The following is a 24,056-nucleotide window of genomic DNA, read 5'->3' on the forward strand; positions in this document are numbered from 1 at the left end:
ACTCTTCTACAACTTGAGTTCTTTTATTATAAATTCTATATGCTTTGCTGTTTGTTGAGTACCCTAAAAAGATTGCTTCGTCAGCTTTGGCATCAAATTTTGCCAAATTGTCTTTTGTATTGAGTATGAAACATTTACACCCAAAGGCACGAAAGTAGCCAATGTTGGGCTTTCGTCCTTTCCAAAGTTCATAGGGAGTTTTCTTTAATATGGGTCTAACTAAAGCCCTATTTAATATATAACATGCTGTGTTGACAGCTTCTCCCCAAAAATACTTCGGAAGCTTATTTTCACTCAGCATTGTCTTGGCAATTTCTACTATTGTCCTATTTTTCCTTTCAACAACTCCATTCTATTGAGGAGTTCTAGGGGCAGAGAAATTGTGGTCAATACCATTGGTTTCACAGAATTCATCAAACATTTGGTTTTTGAATTCTCCACTATTATCATTTCTAATGTGAGCTACTCTTAGGTCTTTGTCATTTTCAAGCTTTTTGATTAATGTAGTAAACATCTCAAATGTTTCATCTTTGCTACTCAGCAAGATGATCCAAGTATACCTAGAGAAATCATCTACAATAACTAAGGAAAATTTCTTACCTCCCATCCTGAGTGGCTGGATAGGTCCGAAAAGATCCAAATGTAGTAGTTCCAATGGTCTTTTGGTTGAGACAACATTTTTGCTATGAAAGGACTTTTTGGTTTGTTTACCTTGCTGACAAGCATTACAAAGTTGATCTTTTTCATACTTTAATTTAGGTAATCCCTCAACTAATTGCTTTCTAGCTAGTTTGGCAAGGAGGTCCATCCTGACATGCCCAAGTCTCCTATGCCATAGCTAGGAGTTGTCCTCTTTAGATACTAAGCATATATTATTTGAAAATTGTTTTTCTAAACTCAACATATAAACATTTTCTACACGAGGGGCTGTTAAAATCAAATCGTTTTTTTCCCTCGAGTATTTGACATTGAGTATCATGAAATATAACCTTCCTTCCACTCTTGCAAAGCTGAGCTACACTTAGAAGATTATATTTGAGACCCTTAACTAAGGAGACTGACTTAATTCTGGGGTTACCTCCGATAGTTCCTGAGCCAACTATCTTACCCTTCTTGTTGTCTCCAAAGCTTACACTGCCTCCTCGTTTAAGCTCTAGTGTGATGAACTGAGTTTCATCACCTGTCATATGTCTTGAGCATGCGCTGTCTATGTACCAAAGTTTTGACTTCTCCACGCATGTCAAGCTGACCTTCATTTTAAACTATTCATCTTTAGGTACCCAATCCCTTTTGGGTCCTTTCTTGTTAGTATAAACAGATGCAGGGTCATATTTTAGTTTGTGACGGCATACTTTTGTAGTATGGCCACTTTTACCACAAAAGCCACACTGAGTTACCCTTTGAGGGTGATGTTGAGTGTGGTCAGCATTGTTGTGTTGAGCATGCCAGCATACATTGGTAGTATGACCTTTCTTACCACAGAAGTCACATTGGATAGTCTGTTTGTTATGCCAGCACACAGCTTTTGTGTGTCCTTTCTTCCTACAATAGCTACATTGAGTAAACTGTTTATGCTGACTAGTACCTGAGTACTCAGCATGGGGTTTATTCTTAGTTGAACCTTTTATTTGGTTCTGTAAGGTGGTGACGTCCTTTTTCAGTTTCTTTGAATCTGATTGGACTTCCAAGACAAACTTGTGCATAACTTCTATGTTGCTATGCAATGTTGAGTTGTCTTGGAGGAGATATCGAAGATCACTCAGTTTGACCTCCTCAATCTCGTCGCAGCGCCTGCTGAGTGCCTTAATCTTTTTGTTACACTTCTTAGTTAGTGTATATAAGTCACTCATGGCATTTACCATTTCGTTTCTAAGCAAAAGTAAGGATGTTACCTCATTGTTGTTTTCCTCCTGCTCAGAATCTCCAGAGAGGTCAGCTTGCTCAGATTGAGATTGGTCAGCTCCATCATCTGCCATGAAACATATGTTGGCTGTTTCATTTTGCTCAGCTTCAGATGATGTTGACTCATCACTGTCACTCCACGTGGCCACCATTGCCTTTTTGCTTCCATTCTTATCTTTCTTCAGATTAGGGCAGCTTGACTTAATATGCCCAGTTTGATGGCACTCATAACATGTGACAGGCTTGGAGCTGTCCTTTTTGTATCTGGTGTCACCGGACTCAGCTTTATATCTGTATCCTCTCTTGTATGGCCGCTTACTATTTCTTTCATTTCTTCTGAACAGCTTTTTCATTTTTCTAGTAAACATAGCCATTTCCTCATCATCAGTTGACTCAGCTTCTGTGGAGTCAGCTTTCATCACTAGTGATTTCTGTTTCTTATCCTCAGATTTTTCTTTAGCTTCAAAGTTTTTCATGGAAATTTCATGGGTCAGCAAGGAACCGATCAGCTCATCATATTTGTATGTGGTCAGGTCCTGAGCTTCCTCTACAGCTGTCTTCTTAGCTTGTCAGCTTTTGGGAAGACTTCGTAGGATTTTCTTCACTTGTTCTTCTTCAGTGAAGTTCTTCCCGAGTCTTTTGAGCTCATTTATTATGTTGGTAAACCTGGCATTCATTGCTGAGATGTCCTCATTGTTAGTCATCTCAAACAGTTCATACAATCGCATGTGCTGGTTTACTTTGGACTCCTTGACCTTGCTTGTGCTTTCATAAGTCACTTCCAGCTTCTTCCAGATCTCCTGTGCTGACTCACAACCTGAAATCTTATTGTATTCTGCAGCATCTAGAGCACAGTGAAGCATATTGATAGCCGAAGCATTATTTTGCAATTTTCTAAGGTCATTTTCTGTCCACTCAGTTTCACTCTTGACAACTTTTTCATTATCAACAGTTTTGTAAGGTATATGTGGACCTTGAACTATTGCAAGCCATGCACTCATGTTTGTGGCTTGAATAAAGTTCTTCATCCTATTCTTCCAGAATGTATAATTAGACCCAAAGAATAGGGGAGGCCGACTAATTGATAATCCCTCAGGGAGTATCTGTGTTGTTTGGTTCCCTGGAAGGAAACGAGTGCTGTTTTCAGCCATTTATCGGGATCAGCTCAAGATTGTTAGATCTTTGAGTAGTGAGCTTTTAGCTCTGATACCACTTGTTGGTCCCTAGTAATTAGTTCCAAGGGGGGGTTAGGAACTAATGTAACTTTTTCACTTTTAATTATGTTGACTTAATGTTATTTTAAGAGTTTGTTAACTCAGCTTGTTGGTCAGCACGGCCGATTGATTAGTCAGGCAGTTTTAGTTCTATGCTGACTAAGACTGCTTGACCTGAGAGTTGGGAATTGACTCTTGAGAGGTCAGCTTCCAACTCAGCACTCAGATTTACTCAGTTTTAGTTTTAACAATTTATATACTGAGTAAATATCACAAGCAACACATGCACATATATATATATATATATATATATATATATATATATATATATATATATATTGAGAGAAAGAGTATAGAAGTTACTCAGCACGACTTATCCTGGTTCGGCCTCTCTGCCTACGTCCAGTCCCCAGTTCCTCCTGGGATTTTAAATCCAATACTGAGCTCTTTTAAGGTAGAGCACAAACCCTTTACAAGGCAGTGAGTATGCAAGAGTACGTCCTCTTGTTGAGCGATTTCTGCAAGTGCACGGTATACGCTTGTAGTAATAAAAGATATCGATCCCACAGGGAACGTTTTTTAACAAAACTTATTTACAATCGGTTAAATTTACTTTTAAGGTTTATAATATGGAAAATCGTTTAATCGGTTTTGGTTTTGAAATTGCTAGAATGAGAATTAGATTAGATTATGAAAATGTTAGAAAATATTCTGATTTAAGAATGAATTTGCAAGATAGGAACTTTTAGTACTTTTAGAAAAGTAAACAGATGTATTTGTTTGCATTAAGCAAAGAAAACAACTTTAAACTTTGTACGAATTATAAAGATGAAATAAATGACGGGACCTGTAATTAATTGGCTTTGAACATGACAAAACCCTTTCGGGATAGTTGCCCTTAATCAAATTAAAACTCTTTCGAGATAATAATTTGCCTAAGTGTTCAACAAAGTTTCCTTGTAAAGATTTTGAATTAAATACGTTTTAATGAAAACACCAGCAGTCACTTTAGTGGATTGGTTACCATAAGTGCTGCATAAAGATCTATCGAATAGAACAGACTTTATTAGATGAAATATAAATTGATACAAGTTTACAGAGAACATGGAGCATGGAAACATTCGACGACTTGCAAGTGAACGGGTTGTCAACCCTTTCCTTGGGTTTCGTTAGAGTTTGTCAGGCTCAGGAGCGGATCCTCTACTCAATCTTCTCGTTGAATCTTCGTAATAGAGACTGGGTCGGTCTACTACCAAAATAAAAACTAAACTGGAACAATGTCTAAACGCTACTAAACTTGTTATTATTGAATAAACAATGTGTGTACAGCATATTGCTTTTGAACAGAATCGAAATCTAACTCTGAATCACTTGATTCGAAATTTCTGCATAAATTCTATACTAATCTCTTTCTTCTACATATCTTCAACTCTCCATCAACTCTTTATTTATAGATGTTGAAGAGCCTTAATTGAAGTGTCACGTCCGTTGTGAATGATCGTGTCCGTTGTGAAAGATCGTGTCCATTGCGAAAGGACGTCTTTATCCACCCGAACGATCGCGTTTCGTCGAAAACGAAAGTGTGTAGCTATGCCTCTAAAAACTCCTGCTCGTACCGAGAATATTAAATTCTCTACCGAGAATGGGGGAGCATCAATTGGTCTTCAAACGAAGGAAGGAAAAGCTGGGGAACGCGTGTCGCGACCGTGAATTTAGGGGCCGCGGTCGCGGCACGGAACGTTTTTCGGTTCTTCTGCTTTTGTTCGCATCCTCGATTTGGCGTTATTAATTTCTGTCGTCTTCGACTCCTTTTGTAGGGTTTTTCTTCTGTTTTCGAGCTCTTTTCGTTCCTATTTGGATTTTACCAAATATTTATGTACCTTACAAGAAAGAAACATATTCGAGAGTAAAAGCTTCCTAAACAGTTATAAATAGCATAAATTCATAGCAATATTGATGTAATTATTGATGATATTTTAGGTATATTTTGGGCTTAACAAATCCCCACACTTAATCTTTTGCTAGTCCCGAGCAAAATTTCACTGAATTTATTCTTTAACTAATCTCTTTATGAAAATAAAACATATATCTCTGTATTACCTTTTGAATTAGTTAAGCCGGAAAAAAAAACTAACTTCGCATGGCAAATTTATACGCAAAACATTAAACTAACTGAGTATAATATACGATATATCATTCGTCTTGTATTTCCAATTTTGAATTGAAGCATTCGGGACGATATAAGCACGCATGTTATTGAGTCTTTCGTCTCAAGGCATTTCAAAGCACAAAATTTTCTTTCCCAAACCTAAACTAATATATGAGATATATTATATATTTAAATAAGTACTTGGGTTAATTATTGCTTAGTTACGCCCGAGATAAGGGTGGTCTTGATCGTAACTTTATACGTATTTTATTTTATTGCTTTGTGTTTGCTTAAGAGGTACCGACCATGCCATGGGTGGATGCAATCGTTACTTTAAACTTATACACGCTTATTGTTTGCTTTAAACGTTCCTTCCATACCTCGATTGTGATAAGGGTGGTCTCAATCGTGGCCAAAAGTAAACGGTACTTAATTATTCTTCCCTTTCATACATCGATTGTGATAAGGTTGGTCTCAATCGTGGCCAAAAGTTAAGAATTCAACTAATTTATTAATTAATATGAAATATAAAATTGTAATTGGGAAAAAGAAAGATAGCACATTCATCCTATATTGACTTAAAATTCAACATGTATTATGGCTAAAGTTTCCTTAAAAACTTCAATTGGTGTTAATATAAGACGAAATCAAACCGAGCTAAAATTGTTAGTTCAATTTAATGCCTATAAACCTAATTGAAAATTTAAAATAAGATTTATTGTATCATGAATTGCATGATATAAAATAGAGATTGAATAAAGAATTTATTACTTAAATGCATTTACTCGAGACAATTTTACTTAAAATCGTATCGGAGATTTGTGAAAATTTTTGAAAAATATTACCCGTATAGAAATATTATTTCTAACAATAATGATAACCTAAACAAATAATCATATTAACTTATGGTTAATTTATGAACATATGAAAAATGTGTTGTATTTATATAAAATTTATTCGTTGCATTTATTTGTTTTGCAAAATGATATTTTCGTAGCATTTATTCGTATATATGGAAATGATATATGTATATCTCCTCCCACACTTAAGTTGGACCATGTCCTCATTGGTGCAAAAATAAGGGAGAAAACATAAAAAATAAATACGAAATAAGGCATACGAAACAAAGATTGAAATTGTAGCAAATTAAACATTCAACATAAAATGAAAAATGGAAAATGTACCAAACATAGGAAAATTAATATTGTACCACAATATAACAAGATAAAAATAAAATGAAAGGAAAACAACCTATGCTTGAGGTGGGGAATCCGGAGGTGTAGGTGAAGTCTCCACATTTCGGCGTCGGAAAAAGGAAAGCATCCGATGCCGAGTTGATCTATGCTCACGCCTCAAAAGGTTGAGGTTATCATTCATCACCATATTATTTTCTACCAAATCATCAATTCTTAAGTTCATTTGACGCTTGTTGGAATTGATTTGGTCCAAAATTCTCCGCAAATCCACTGGATCATCCGCTTGAGGTGCTTGGGGTTGTGGTTGAGCCTGAGGTTCATCTTCCTCTCCTACCGCCTCTCCGCCGCCTTCGGTACCTGCAAATTGAGAACTTGAAGCGCCACCACCCATAGTGCCACGAAGGTGGGCAATACGGGAGGCATACGAAATAAAGACGGGGGGACCTTGTGGTAGCAATAAATGAGCCCGCTCAAGAGCCGAGATGTCCAAAAGTGGAATGTACCCACGGTAGGTGGACATGTCAAAATCAGCCAATTCACCCCGAGCTCCCAACATAATAGCGGTGATAAAATTACAAAGAGGGATCTGAATGGTAGTAGCCCTCGAAGCACGGAACAGATTATCGAACATCATGCCAATGCTATCAATCCTCAAACCTTTAAACAAGCTATCCAAAACATATAAATCCCGAACCTGAACCTTGGAACACTCCACACGACCAAACAAGGAGAAACTCAAAAATTTGTGAAAGAAGAACACACAATTGTCCTTAATCAACTTGCTTGAAGTGTTCTTGGAATTAAAATAGTCTTGGTCCGAAAGAGTTTGCCAAACCGCATCATTATCAAAATCTTTAGGCTTATCATAAAAATTAAAAGTAGGGAAACCAAACATATTTCCCATTGCATCATAATCAATGGTGTATGTGATACCATTATTCCTAAAAGAGATTGAGGTTTTCTTCTTATTCATGGTCAAAGTGACCAAAAATTCCACCACATATTTATTAATACGCGGAAAACGCATATTAACGAATTCTTGCCAACCCAATGCCTCAATAAAAGCATCAATTCGAGTAGAGAAATTCAATGTTCTTACCGAATGGAAGTCTAAGAAGTGCATATCCACAAATTGGCGGTCGGCTTGTGAAAAATGTTTGAAACGAACGGCTTCCTCCTTCGAAGCGATGTCGAAATAAGCGCCACATTGAACCCGAAGGCGATTAGCTTCCGTAACAGTGGGCTTGTTACCAACACGCTTAGTCCTAACCATGGTGATGGTATTTAGTGTGTTTTAGGGTTTGAGAAGAAGAAGAAGAAGAAAAAAAAATTGAGAGAAAGAGTAAAGCTTGAAGATGAGTTTGGGGGTTTGAATTGGAAGTGATTGAAATAGAAAAGAGGAAAGAAATTGGAGTGAATAAATTGGGAAGAGTAAAAGTAGGTTTTTGGGGAAGAGTTTGGAGTAAGGGATTGGGTAAAAATAGAGGTGATGTGAGATTTGTGTAAGAGGTAGGTTTATATAGGGTGATTAGGTGAATGTATAGGTAGAATAGGAATAGGCAAAAATAGTGGCAAAATCGGAATCAAAAGGGCATAAATCACGCGTGTCGCGACCGCGAATAGCAAAGCCGCGGCCGTGGCACGCGATTTTCAGGGAATTTTGCCCCTGAACTTCGTCCATAGTTGCTGCTCATACCGAGAATTATTAATTCTCGGTAGAGAATTTGTCAAAATGGCCTATTTGGGTGCCTATTGACATGGTTTGTGCAATTTTATTGATGATTTGGTTCCTGAACTTAATATAAAGTGTCTCTGCACTTAAAAACTAAAATAAATGACATTAATTTCAAGGAAAACCAAAGGTTTAACCTTAATAAATTGAATTAATGTGTAATAAATTGGTTTATGAATAATTAATGAAACTTAAATGTTCATTTATTCATATAAGTTAAAAGAATCATATTAAGTGCATAATAAGTGCATATAAATATATATTAATTATAGGAATTTAATCAATTGAATGAATTAATGTTTTAAACTCAATGAATGAAGTTTGTGAAAATTGGATTTGGTGTAGATATATGTTTTAATTTAGAAAACCATGATTATTCAATATTATAGATTTTATATAGATTTAACCATGATTATATAGGAAATGGAAAACATCATCTAACCTTTATAAAATTAATAAATGAACTAAAATAAAATAGAACTTTATTGAATAAAACAAAAATTATAAAAACAAAGAATGAAACCAAATAATACAAAAACACAAATATTTACAAAAAGAAAAATAATTATAAACCTAAACTATTCTATATACTCATCCCTATCAAGTGGGATATTTCTGGCCTTAATACGATCAATTTGAAACTGCACGAAAGTTTCACGTTCCGGTGCAGACAGAAAGTGAGGCCTTGCTCGAAAGACACGTTTTACAAGTCCTTCGTGCTCGAGAAATTCATAGTCAATTATCGGGAAGAATTCATCATCACTCCAGGGAACATCAATGGTACCCTTTGTAAAAAAGAATTATTCCACAGATTATATTGCCGAACCCAATCTTCTTATCCTTGGATCGAGAAGCGGCGACTAGACCCTCCATCAGAATCTTTGAAGAATCTAATGCATTTCCCTAGAATATATCTCCAAGGACATAAAGATCTGTGTCACGGACCACACTACTGAATGTGCGACCGAATAAACCGTGACACAGGAATTTGTGCAGATACAACATGGAGTTGGAGCGAAAAGAGTGATTATAGGCGAGTTTTGAATTGAATCGCCAAAATCCAGTGAGCATTCTCCAAATGTCCGAGGATGTCATGTCTCGTCCAGGATGACGTTTGATTGTATCCCTCGGGGGAAAACCAAACCAAGCACGCAACTCGGGATAGCCGAAAGTAAAGATTTCACCTTCTCGACGAAAACTGAGACGTACTCGTCGTTTATTAGTGAAACGCACGGTACAGAAGAATTCGAGTATCCAGTCGCCTATTATTGGAAATCGCATTTGGGCGAATTTTGTCCACCCTAGGCGTTCCATATAGCGGCTCATGTCATCAGTAATGCCTAGTTGGCTGTTAAGAAATTCATCCATATACAACATTCCGGTGAAGAATTTGTAACGGTGATTCCAATAACGCCTACCTTCATCGTGATTGAAGATAGGAAAAGGCGCCCCATATCGCTTGGATAAGTCTGGGCGTTTATTGCTTGAGGCAGCATTGTGCCTTGAAGTTTTGTATTTGGTAGGCATGGTGTTGGTTTGAAGGAAACAAAGTTTCTGGTACTAAATAAAAAAATGGTGTTTTGAAGAAATCAGAGGTCTGATAAAGATGAAAAGAATTGTAACAGAACTTGCATCCTCTAGGACTAATTTATAAGAGTTTTAGATGAAAAGAGGTGTTGTTTTAATCATGAAAATGTATAAAATTACACCTTTCGGGAATGAAGAAACTTAAGGTTTCAGTTGTCAAGAGGCTTGTCGAAAGGTTTAGGTTGTTTCAGACTTAAATGTGCAGGAATTACGCGTGTTGCGACCGAGAATTCCGAATTCGCGGTCGCGACACGCTGATTTCCTTGCGGAAATCAGGCGTCGTAAGCCATGTCCTGATTCACGGTAGAGAATTTATAATTCTCGGTAAGTTCAGAGAAAATCTAACCTATTTGGACAAATCTGAAAAATAGAATTCTCGGCAGAGAATTGCCTGAAACTTCAATTTCACTCTAATTTCCTAAAATTAATTCTAAAATCATGAAATAAACATATTTTATGCATATAAATCATAACATAAAGTTATCTAATCACAAAAATTGGCATTTGGAAAAAAAATAAAATTAAATAAAATAAAAATAAAAATAAAATAAAATGAATCAAAAATATAAAAAGAAAACAAAATAAACTGTGATCGAAAAACTGAGTGATTTATACGTCAGAAAATCTTGTTACGAACGGAATTTCTATTTGTGAAATATTTTCGTAATAGATTTTACATCGATTACCATTAACTTTGAAACGAATTCCGTTAGGACCTTCCAGTTCTAGAGAACCATAATCGAATGTTTTGACGACTAAATATGGTCCTATCCATCTGGACTTAAGTTTTCCTAGAAATAAACGAAGTCGTGAATTAAATAACAGCATTTTATCCCCAACATTAAAGTGTTTGACTTTAATTTTGGCATCGTGCCATTTTTTCACTTTTTCTTTATAAATCTTTGCATTTTCGTAAGATAGATGGCGTAACTCATCTAACTCATTTAAGTCGAGCAAACGTTTCTTACCTGCTTGTCGTAAATCAAAGTTAAGTTCCCTAATAGCCCAATAGGCTTTATGTTCTAATTCGACTGGCAAATGACATGCCTTCCCATACACTAAACGGTATGGAGTCATTCCTATTGGTGTTTTAAATGCAGTACGGTATGCCCATAACGCATTATTTAGTTTACAAGACCAATCTTTTCTTGAGGATGAAACTGTTTTCTCTAGAATCCATTTGAGTTCTCTATTTGATATCTCCGCCTGACCATTTGACTGAGGATGGTATGGCGTTGATACGCGGTGGCGTACTCCATATTTTTTCATAAGCGTTTCAAAACTTCGGTTTATAAAATGAGCACCACCATCACTAACGATGACTCTTGGACAACCAAATCTACAAAATATATCGTCAAGAAAATTAACGACAACTTTAGAATCGCTCGTCGGGGTTGCAATTGCTTCAACCCACTTTGAAACATAATCAACGGCAACTAATACATAAGTTTTACCAAAAGAAGGGGGAAAAGGTCCCATGAAATCTATTCCCCACATATCAAAGACTTCAACTTCTAATATGGCTGTGAGGGGCATCTCATCTTTCCTTCCTAGATTTCCTATTCGTTGGCACTTATCACAACGAGTAATAAATGAATGGACGTCTTTAAACATCGTAGGCCAAAAGAAACCACATTCAAATATTCTAGCTGCTGTCTTGTTAGCTCCATTATGTCCTCCATAAGAGCTAGAATGACATTCCGACATTATGGATTCATATTCATTTTCACCAACGCATCTCCTAATTATCCCGTCACCATAGGTCTTGAACAAAAAAGGATCTTCCCAAAAGTACTGTTTAATGTCGAAGAAAAATTTCTTCTTTTGTTGGAAATTTAATCCTTCCGGAACAATATTGGCTGCAAGATAATTAGCAATATCTGCATACCATGGTGACATGACGCTTTTCATTTGATAGAGATGTTCATCAGGGAAATCATCTCGTATACCGTTAGTTTCACCTATGGGACCGTTCTCATCTTCAAGTCTCGATAGATGATCGGCGACAAGGTTTTCTACTCCCTTTTTATCTTTTATTTCTATATCAAATTCTTGTAACAATAAAACCCATCTAATTAGACGTGGTTTTGCATCCTTTTTAGCAAATAGATATCTTAATGTTGCATGATCAGTGTAAATAATAACTTTCGAACCTAACAAGTATGACCTAAACTTATCACATGCAAAAACTACAGCTAACATTTCTTTCTCAGTTGTGGTGTAGTTTAATTGTGCACCGGAAAGTGTGTGACTTGCATAATAAATGACATGAAGTTTCTTATCCTTCCTTTGTCCTAAAACACATCCGACAGCTAAGTCACTTGCATCACACATAATTTCAAATGGTAAATCCCAATCGGGTTTAGCAATAACAGGTGCACTGACTAAAGCTGTTTTTAATGTTTCGAAAGCTTTAACGCAATCTTCATTAAAATCAAAGGTAGAATCTTTCATGAGTAGATTAGTGAGTGGTTTGGAAATTACAGAAAAATTCTTAATAAATCTTCTGTAAAAACCGGCATGTCCTAAAAATGATCTTACTCCCTTAACAATAGTTGGAGGGGGTAGTTTCTCTATTACTGGGGTTTTTGCTCTATCTACTTCTAATCCTTTTTCAGATATTTTGTGACCTAAAACAATTCATTCGTCAACCATGAAATGACATTTTTCCCAGTTTAATACCAAATTTGTTTCTTCACACCTAGACAAAACTTTATCCAAGTTTTCTAGGCACGAATCAAAAGAATCTCCATAAATTGAAAAATCGTCCATAAAAACTTCCATGATATCTTCAATGAAATCATTAAAAATTTCAGTCATACAACGTTGAAATGTTGGAGGTGCGTTACATAGACCAAAGGGCATTCTTCTATATGCAAATGTTCTGTAAGGACATGTGAAGGTTGTTTTATCTTGGTCATCCGGGTAAATGTATATTTGAAAGAATCCGGAGTAACCATCTAGAAAACAGTAGAAAGCATGACCAGCTATCCTTTCGATCATTTGATCAATGAAAGGAAGAGGAAAATGATCTTTCCTAGTTGCTTTATTTAGATTTCTATAATCTATACAAACTCTCCAACCAGTGGTGGTTCGTGTAGGTATTAATTCACCTTCTTCATTCCTTACAACTGTTATGCCTCCCTTTTTAGGTACACAATGGATTGGACTAACCCATTCACTATCCGAGATAGGGTAGATGATTCCATTGTCCAGAAGTTTAGTAATCTCATTTTTTACTACTTCCTTCATATTCGGATTTAGGCGTCTTTGCCTATCCGCTTTAGGTGGCTTATCTTCTTCTAAGTGAATTCTGTGCATTACAATGCTCGGATTAATACCTTTTAAGTCTGAAATTTGCCAACCCATACTTCCTATCCTATTTCTAACAACTTCTTTCAATTTCTCTTCTTGGACTTGTGTTAATTTGTTAGAGATAATTATAAGTAGAGAATCGCCTTCGCCTAAGAAAGCGTACCTCAAATGACTTGGTAATTCTTTAAGTTTTAATTTAGGTGGAACTATAATTGAAGGCGGAACTGGTCCATCTTCTCGAATCAAAGGTTCTGGGTCCTTATCTTCTAGTTCCTCACTCATTATAGGTTCTATTATTTCTTCTTTTTGAATAATGTCATTTACACATTCTTCAATTAAATCAAGTTTCATACAAGCGAAATCCTCCATGGGGTATTTCATTGCTTGATTCATATCAAACTCAATCTTATCATCGCCTATTCTTAAAACTACTTTCCCTTCCGACACATCAACTAGAGCACGTCCCGTGTTCATGAACGGTCTACCAAAGATTAACGGACAATTTATGTCATAAGCAAAATCTAAAATAACGAAATCGATAGGAAAAATAAATTTGTCAACTTTAACTAAAACATCCTCAATTATACCGTATGGTCTTTTAGTGGTTTGATCCGCTAATTGCAAAACCATATTGGTACGTTTGATGTCTTCTTCTAAGCCTAACTTATTAAAAATAGATAATGGCATCAAGTTAATGCTTGCTCCTAAATCACAGAGACAACTGGGAAATTCAATATCTCCCAATTTACACGGAATGGTAAAACATCCGGGATCTTTGAGTTTAGTGGGCAAATTGCTTGACACAATCGAACTGCAATCTTCAGTTAGTGAAATGGAAGAAATTCCTTCCCAACTGATTTTCTTTGAAATTAAATCTTTGAGGAATTTACCATAATTGGGAATTTGTGTAATCGCATCCATAAACGTTAAATTAATATGCAAATTCTTAAGTTTGTCTAAAAATGTTAAAAGTTGTTTGTCATAGTCCTTATTGCGGACTTTGTGTGGAAAAGGTGGTTTGGGTACAAAAGTTTTTGTACTAGAGTCAATTGGTGTATCTTTTTGATTTAATGTATATTCTTTGGGCTTCGGTAAATCAGTTCCAGGTAAGGTCGAATTTCCGGGCATTTCCGGGCCTAAGTAATTTTTCCCTGAACGAAGAGTGATAGCCTTAACATGCTCTTTCGGATTTTCTTCCGTATGGCTTGAAAGACTTCCCTCTTTGCGGGATGGAATTGATTTAGCGAGTTGTCCAATTTGAATCTCCAAATTATGGATGCTAGATGATTGGTTTTTAATAAGCTGATCGAATTTATTCTCGATCCGTTTAAAACCATCGTCGTGATTACTTATTTTTCCGCTCATAGCATCAATAAATTTGTCAATTTTAGAAGATAAAGTGCTAATCGTATCTCTTGATTGATTTTGATAATTAGTAGTACGATTTTGATTAGCATTAGCATTATTATCTCTCCAGTTAAAGTTAGGATGATTTCTCCATCCAGGATTATATGTATTAGAGTAAGGGTTATTATTTTGGTTTTGCCCTTGGACAAAATTTACCTGTTCAATTTCACTCATACCTTCGTAATCCACATCTGTTTGGATTGGCTTACCATTAGAATCGCACGGTGCCATAAACCTATCAATTTTGTGCGATAAGGCAGAAAATTGGGCTTGCAACATCGCTACTGGATCAAGATTCACTATACCTTTAACTGATGATGTTGTTGAGGATGATGGTTTCGCTAATGGTACGTGTCCACGTTCCGCGGGCCACATACAGCTGTTGATTGCCATTTCCTCCAAAAGTTCTCTTGCTTGGGCAGATGTTTTCTTCATGAATAACCCTCCAGACATAGCGTCCAATGAACCTCTAGTCGTAGGATTTAATCCATTATAAAATGTTTGCATTAAAAGTTCAGCGGGCAATTGGTGGTGTGGGCATAAACGTTGAAGTTCTTTAAAACATTCTCAAGCCTCATAAAGAGTTTCATTATCATTTTGAGAAAAAGATGTTAACTCTTTAATGACTCTTGCAGTTTTTGCTAAAGGAAATTTTTTTGATAAAAATGCTTGGGCTAATTGCTCCCAAGTCTCAATTGATGCGGCTGGCATAGAAGTTAACCATTCTTTGGCTCGATCCTTCAAAGTAAAAGGAAAAAGGCGAAGTTTGATTGCTTCTGCAGTTACATCAGTAATTTTAAAAGTGTCACAAATTTCTAAGAAATTTGTCAAATGGGTATTTGGATTTTCGTTAGGTAACCCGTAAAATGTTACGTTATTTTGTAACATATTAAGCAACGCAGGCTTAATTTCAAATTGGTTTGCATTAATTTGGGGTCTAACTATACTGTTTGTTACACCGGCCACTCCTGGCCTAGCGTAATCCATAAGTGTGGCCATAACTTCTGGCTCGGTAATTCTAGTTTTTATTGGGGTTTTATTTTTCTTTTTGTTTTCTTTCTTGTTCTTTTTAAGAGTTCTTTCAATTTCTGGGTCAATAGGATCTGGTGACGTGCCTGAACTTCGAGAACTGCGCATGAACTTGAAATTTCGCACAAACAGAAACTACCTACAAAACAGAATTTGAAAAATAAATATGTTAGTAATTGAAAATAAATAAAATATAAAAGTTTGAATAAGTATGAATAAACCTAGATTCGTAATAAAACACGAAAAGTTTAAAATTTTGTCAAAAATTTTGGCGTTCCCCGGCAACGGCGCCAAAAACTTGTTGAGCGATTTCCGCAAGTGCACGGTATACGCTTGTAGTAATAAAAGATATCGATCCCACAGGGAACGTTTTTTAACAAAACTTATTTACAATCGGTTAAATTTACTTTTAAGGTTTATAATATGGAAAATCGTTTAATTGGTTTTGGTTTTGAAATTGCTAGAATGAGAATTAGATTAGATTATGAAAATGTTAGAAAATATTCTGATTTAAGAATGAATTTGCAAGATAGGAACTTTTAGTACTTTTAGAAAAGTAAACAGATGTATTTGTTTGCATTAAGCAAAGAAAACAACTTTAAACTTTGTACGAATTATAAAGATGAAATAAATAACGGAACCTCTAATTAATTGGCTTTGAACATGACAAAACCCTTTCGGGATAGTTGCCCTTAATCAAATTAAAACTCTTTCGAGATAATAATTTGCCTAAGTGTTCAACAAAGTTTGCTTGTAAAGATTTTGAATTAAATACGTTTTAATGAAAACACCAGCAGTCACTTTAGTGGATTGGTTACCATAAGTGCTGCATAAAGATCTATCGAATAGAATGGACTTTATTAGATGAAATATAAATTGATACAAGTTTACAGAGAACATGGAGCATGGAAACATTCGATGACTTGCAAGTGAACGGGTTGTCAACCCTTTCCTTGGGTTTCGTTAGAGTTTGTCAGGCTCAGGGGCGGATCCTCTACTCAATCTTCTCGTTGAATCTTCGTAATAGAGACTGGGTCGGTCTACTACTACCAAAATGAAAACTAAACTGGAACAATGTCTAAACGCTACTAAACTTGTTATTATTGAATAAATAATGTGTGTACAGCATATTGCTTTTGAACAGAATCGAAATCTAACTCTGAATCACTTGATTCGGAATTTCTGCATAAATTCTATACTAATCTCTTTCTTCTACATATCTTCAACTCTCCATCAACTCTTTATTTATAGATGTTGAAGAGCCTTGATTGAAGTGTCGCGTCCGTTGTGAATGATCGTGTCCGTTGTGAAAGATCGTGTCCGTTGCGAAAGGACGTCTTTATCCACCCGAACGATCGCGTTTCGTCGGAAACGAAAGTGTGTAACTATGCCTCTAAAAACTCCTGCTCGTACCGAGAATGGGGGAGCATCAATCGGTCTTCAAATGAAGGAAGGAAAAGCTGGGGAACGCGTGTCGCGACCGTGAATTTGGGGGCCACGGTCGCGGCACGGAATGTTTTTCGGTTCTTCTGCTTTCGTTCGCGTCCTCGATTTGGCGTTATTAATTTCTGTCGTCTTCGACTCCTTTTGTAGGGTTTTTCTTCTGTTTTCGAGCTCTTTTCGTTCCTATTTGGATTTTACCAAATATTTATGTACCTTACAAGAAAGAAATATATTCGAGAGTAAAAGCTTCCTAAACAGTTATAAATAGCATAAATTCGTAACAATATTGATGTAATTATTGATGATATTTTAGGTATATTTTGGGCTTAACACCTCTATTCATCTACTCAGCTCCTACTAAGTACTACAACCCAGCACTTAGATTTTTCTACCACTGAATGCTTACAACCGAGCACTCAGCATACACTTTCAATATTACAATTGATGAAAAATTGTTCTCTCTCAAATGAAGAACACTTTAGATGATTACAAACAATCAATCTAGCATTTACACAAAGAATAGAAGATTTGGTGTAAGATCTTTTTGTATTTGAGTGCTTTGAAGATTTCTCACTTGTATTTTTCTTTTTGTACTTCGGCAATGATCCAAGGTTCTTGATTGTCCTTTTATAGATGGAAATCTGCAGATGGATCATTTGAATTGTTTTAGCCGTTAACACCAAAACGGCTCTTTTAGGGAACATCTTCTGGTCAGCTTCAGATTGTACAGGCCATTCCCTTCCTCTGTTTTCTTCAGGCGTCAGGCTTTGTCAGACTTGTCTTTTTGTGCAGTTGTCTTTTACCAATAATCCATTGACCCATGTTTCTTGGAATTAGTCTTCTGTGTTTTTTCGAGGCTTCAATTATTGGTGCAGAAGATTGGCAGACTTTGTCCTTTAGTGAACGGATCCTTCATGATATCCCGACTGTCACTCAGCTTCATTCGTTATCTTCGAATGTTCAACTTCCATGCTGAGTTCCTTCTTAGTCAGCTCCGTTCTGTTTATACAATTCTTAAGGAGTCTTCTAATTTAGTCAGCTTCGTTCTGGCAACTTTGAAAGAGACTTCTGATATTGAGTTCTACTCCACTCAGCTTCAATTCTTTCATGCTGAGTTCCGTTCCCCTCAGCTTGGCTTATGCTGACTTTTGTCCTGTCTTACTTTATATATATATTTTTGCACTCAATATTGAACAAACACATTAGTACAATTAAATCAAAGCATTTAAATTTAATTGCCTCTTAATCATGGATGATTTTGTCAAATCAAAATCTTGTGGAAAGGTGTTTCAACAGACATGACTGGATAGAGGTCCCCTGTGATGTTACATCTCAAGATACGTGTACCCGTCTGTAAATCCTTCACAGAAAAACCGAATGTGTCAAATTCGACAGAAACGTGATTATCTTTGGTAAATTGACGGGCAGAAATAAGGTTTTTGATGAGTTTAGGTGAATGCAAGACATTATTTAAATGTAAGGGTTTATTTTGAGAAGGTAAATTAGCATAACCAGATCCACAAATAGGAACATAGTGACCATTACCGACAATAATATTTTCATTGAAGCTCGAATTAAAATAAGAAGTGAGTGTACCTTGATTGGCTGTCATGTGGGATGTGGCTCCTGTGTCCATGTGCCATTGATCAGGAGGTGGTGATATAGTCATTGTATGCATAGCCTCTGCTATATCAGTGTGCATATATGGCTGGGGTGCCATATTAAGGTGAGCTTGTGGAATGCTGGGTCGAGGGCCGAGAATTCCCGATTGAGATTGTTGTCTGCCAGAAGAGTACTGTGGCTGCTAGGAGTTTGTAGGATATGGGCAAGGTGGAGCCGCCCATGGTTGTGGCTGCCCCCACGGCTATATGTATGCCCACGAAGGGAAGGGCACGGGGTGATAATACGGAGGACACGCCGATCGGTAGTGGTGGCGGCCCCCGCATCTGCGATACGAGCGATTGCCGTAGCGTCCGCGGCTGTTCTGTCCGGGACAATGAGGCGCTGATCGCGTGGGTGGGAGATGCGATGGTGATGCGGAAGGGTCGGTGGTGGAGGACGCTGTTAGGGCAACAGGATTAGGTGGATTATTGTTCTTTCTGGATCGAGCTGTTTCTTCGAGGATTAACATGGACCTAGCTTTGTGAAAGGGTGGGAGAGGATCACCATGGCGAAGTTGAGTGCCCACGGTATCATATGCATCAGTAAGATCACAGATGAGTTGAAGGACCATCTGGTCGTCGGTAACAGGGCAGTCTACGTTGGACAATTGGTCAGATAGTGATTTCAGATGTTGACAGTAGGATGAGACGTCAGAAAAAATCATCAAGTTTAATTTTAGAGAACTCTTGTTGAAGGAATAAGGCACGGGAATGTTTATTGTTAGAGAAAATGTCTTGGAGACGGCTCCAGGCTGTGGCTGTGGAAGAATCAGCTTCAATAACTGTGTGAAGCAGATCAAGAGAAATAGTGTTGTAGATCCATTGAAGGACCACGGCATCAATACGGGACCATAGTTTAGGGTTTGTGGTTTGTATGGAGTTGTCAGAATCAGTTTCAGGTGATGGAAGGATGTGGTCTAGGACTTGGAAAGCTTTGGCATGGAGTTTGAATAAGGCGGCCCAGGTCGGATAGTGGCCTTTTTCAATGTCCAGGGTAATTTTTATGAAGGTGGAGATATTGGATACAGTGAGGGAGGGATGGGTAGGAGTATGTGTTTCAGTTTTGGGGGATTCATTATTCGAGTTGGCAGTGTTTACAGTGTTGGTGTTTGTATTTGACGTCGCCGACGTGTTTGTCATGGTGGCTGAAGGGAGGTCGGCGGCGGAATTAGGGTTTGAGGAAGAATAGGTTGACGGGTAGGATGAGGGAGGAGGGAAGGGAAAGTAAGAATTAGGTTAGGTCTCTGATACCATGTAACAATTTGAATTATTCAGTGATTGTTATTGATGTATAAGACAGTATATATACAGATTACAGTTTGTATCTGACCGAATGACTAAATCTAGACTCTAGGCTAAAAATAGGGAACTAACTATTTCATACAAATAGATAAAGGACTAAACAGTAACTATGTCTAATACAAAATTGGCTCCCCCAACCAAATAATCCTATATTCGCCACTGATAGGCAGAGTAGACCTTTTGATGGGACCAGATTGGAACCGGATTAAACATGTAACCATCTTCTCTAACTAATCCACATTTTATTTGCACTGTGTTTGTGCCGAGCCGAGGTAGATTAGAAAAACTAAAACTAATTCTCAAGCTTAAGCTAACACAGCCCATCAAACTAATATTAAAATAAATTAAAGTTAGAATAATTTAGAAATTAGGTTTATGCAAGTTAAAACTATCAGTAACAGAAAATATAAATTGTAAACGTAAAGTAAATTATTAATTATAACTAAAAAAATTAATAACATTTTCTATAAGGATGGCTGGGTTTGGATTTTGAGAGGATGCTGGGTTTGGATTTTGAGACAAAATCTAAAGCGTAACCTATTTTATGACTGGATTTTTGTAGGTTCAAATTGTATCGGGTTAAATAGTAAATATGCATGTCTAGGCCTAATATATGGAATGTGAGTTGGGTAGGCCAACGTGTTTGGATCGGCCAGTAGATTTAGACTGGTTGGATGGACCAACGAGCTTTTGAAAAGATCTAAGGCAAAGTAAGAAGTTTGAAGTAAGGCTGTAAATGAGTCTAGCTGCTCTTTGGCTCAATAAAAGCGTGATCGTGTTCGGTTCGTTTTATAAACAAACTAAGCTTGAGCAGGCTTGATTATAGGTTCATGAACAAGCTCGAGTATAATGTTAATGAACATGCTCGTGAGCGATCTTGGTTCGATTGGTTTTTTAATAATAATTTTTATAAAGGAAAAAATGTAAACAAAATAGTTTTGAGTAAACTTTGGTTTTGTGTTAAACAAATTTCAAATCAATATAATTAATGAACGTAATTAATGAGTTTTCGCAAGCTAAGTTCATAAACTGAATTAATGAGCTGCTCGTGAGCAAAACTTGTGAACAAACTCGTTAACAACCTCGTGAGTAGCTCACGAACAGAATTTTGAGCTCAAGTTTAAGCTCGTCAATTTTATGACGAGCCGAGCATGAACAGACCAAAACTCGGCTCGACTCGATTGCACCCATAGCTTGAAGTGTGTACAACTTTAACCAAATTCATCTGTGAGTTGGTCACTTTAAACAAATTCAATAAGTAATAGATCACTTTTTAAATTTTAAAAAATTAATAGACCACTTTAGATAAGTTAGGGAGCTGATAAAACATCTCTAAATTAAAGGTCATTCTTTTTTTTTTTTTTTTTTGTCAAATTCAAATAGCCTGCATATTAATATTTGTTTAAGTTAGTTATAACCATCTTATATCCAATCCTCATTACTCCATTTTATCTTTTATCTTTTATCTTTTGGAGCCTATTTTTTCTAGCTATTTGCTGTTGTACTAAATTGTTTATTGCTAGCTAGTAATAACTATTAGTTATGTTGCATGCGTCTTGAATGCCGAAGATGTGTTGCATGTGTCTTAAAAAAAAGTAAAACGACTAAGGTCGAAATATGCGGTTATAATATTAGAGAAAACAAGTTTTACAATTGAACAAGTAGGAATTTCAAGTTTTAATATGTTATTATGTGAATTATGTCATAACAAATCTTCCGCATGCAAACCATTACAGCCCCAAATAAGACAGAGTATCAGCAGTCTAAAGATGTAGACACCCGGTTCACATCTCTTATCATCTTTTACCATTTGATATCGATGTGATAAGCAAGAGGCACAGTGGCTATCATCCTGTCTGCTATTTATGATATTTCTTGATCTCAAGTGGATTGATGAATCAAAAAAGTAAACTACTTATCAGGGTATATCCATACATTTATCAATCCCACTTATCAAGTGACCTGTGATATCATCTCATTATTACATGAGTGGAATTTCCATCACTTCACTATCAATGGCAATGTGTTCACCTATTCACCCAATCATTTCCGTATTTGACATCCTGTTACAGACTTGTTAGGCATATGTCGAAGTGAACCGAATTCCACAATGATATTATAATGAAATCTGGTCTGGAGACAATTAGAGACCTACTTAAGAAAACTTATAACACAACCACCATGTAGTTTTCTCAGGCGGATTGATCCAGTCACATGTATGCAACATGTACCTATATTCACAACTGACTTAACAAGTACTATGGCTAGTATGTATTACTACTATACAGTCATCGAATATACAAGTCTGTGGTCCTATTCATTCCCATGATTAGAATAGACTTGAGATATGGCATTACGATTGTCAATCAATGGATACTCTAATCATATTATAGCACAAGACATCAATAAACTAGATTAATTCCTTTATTAATTTGACACAAATAGTGTATATATACAAGATGAATCAAAGTGTAATACAAAATACAAGAACCAATACTTATGAACTAAGGCACACCAACACAAAATCATTTTAATACATCTATTAAGAGATTAAGATAAGATAATGCTTATGAGCTTCATTTGCATGAACTTTATCAAGAACACGGTATTGTGCATCAAACTAGTTGTCCATACACACCACAAGAAAATAGTATGGTTGAAAGAAAGCATCAACATATACTTAATATAGCTAGGTCTTTAAAGTTGCAATCTGGTTTACCCTTCCAATTCTGGACAGGTTGTATAATTCATGATGTGCATTTAATAAATATCATTCCAATGTCTATATTAGATAATGTTTCACCATATGAGATTTTGTTTCAGAAGTATGTTAATTATAGTGCTTTGACGGTCTTTGGGTGTTTTGAGTTTTATGATAGTTTTAACATCTAAACATACTAAATTTGATGCAAAGTCAGTTCCATGTGTTTTCCTTGGTTTTGCACCTAATACTAAAGGTTATAGACTCTATGATTTAGTTCATAGAAAACATATAGTATCCAAGGAAGTCAGTTTGTCAGACAAGTTCTCCTTATTTGGAAAAGTGTCAAGAGGGGGGGGGGCATTAGTTGTTCGAAATGTGAAATCACGAGCACAGTTGAAATTTGATTATGATGCACCTCATGTTGTTGTTGATTTAGGTTCTTTATAGGCTCATGATTTAGATATAAGATCTATTGCACCAAATGATATTATTAATTCTGATCATGTTAGTTTTTCTATTGCACCTACTGCAACTACTGAATTGAGCACATCTACAAGTCTTATTTTAAATGATGTTTATGTTTCAAATGTCTTACCAGTGCAAAAATCATCTAGGACCAAAACATCACCTCAATGTTTAAAGGATTTTTATTTATAATCAATTAGTTAGAACAGGTTTAAAGAAACCAACTCAGGCAGTGAGATATCCTTTAGATTCTATTATTAATTATGACAGTCCATCTCAATCTCATAAGAATTATGTGATGAACATGTTTATAGTTTCAGAAACTAAAACTTATAAAAAGGTTGTTCAGCATAGGTGCTGGCAGGAAGCCATGGGTGTAGAAATTCAGGCTTTGGAAGCAACCAAGACTTGGGAGATTGTTGATTTATCACCAGATAAGCAAACTATAGGTAGTAGATAGAACCTTAGAGTGATACAAGGCATGATGAGTAGCCAGAGGGCATATTCAAAAGGAAGGCATTCCCTATTTAGAGACTTTTTTCCCTATTGTTAAAATGACAATAGTTCGTTTAATATTAGCATTAGCAAGTATAAAAATTTATATCAATTGGATATAGACAATGCTTTTCTCTATGGAAATTTATATGAAAATGTTTATATGGAGTTGCCACAAGGATACAAGACAGAAAAGAAAAATAAGGTATGTAAACTAATTAAATCGCTTTATAGTTTAAAACAAGTTAGTGGACAATGATCTACTAAATTGTTAGAAAATTTGATTAACTGCCAATATTTTAAATGCCTTTTTCATCATTCTTTGTATGTAAAAAGGGTAGAAAATCCTTTAACCTTATTACTTGCATATGTTGATATATAATATTAACAGACAATAATTTACATGAAATTGAACAAGTTAAGTTAATATTGGATAATAAGCTCAAGATTAAAGA

At 36.1% G+C, this 24,056-nt stretch overlaps 1 non-coding gene across 1 annotated transcript; it reads left to right on the forward strand.

The window, feature by feature from the left end:
• Positions 1-15,025: 15,025 nt before the first annotated feature.
• LOC136221224 (small nucleolar RNA R71) lies at positions 15,026-15,132 on the forward strand. The gene has a single exon (XR_010685002.1). It is a non-coding gene; the product is annotated as a small nucleolar RNA R71 (small nucleolar RNA).
• The last annotated feature ends 8,924 nt before the right edge of the window (positions 15,133-24,056 follow it).

The sequence above is a fragment of the Euphorbia lathyris genome, chromosome 2, assembly GCF_963576675.1.
Source record: "Euphorbia lathyris chromosome 2, ddEupLath1.1, whole genome shotgun sequence".
Lineage (NCBI taxonomy): Eukaryota > Viridiplantae > Streptophyta > Magnoliopsida > Malpighiales > Euphorbiaceae > Euphorbia > Euphorbia lathyris.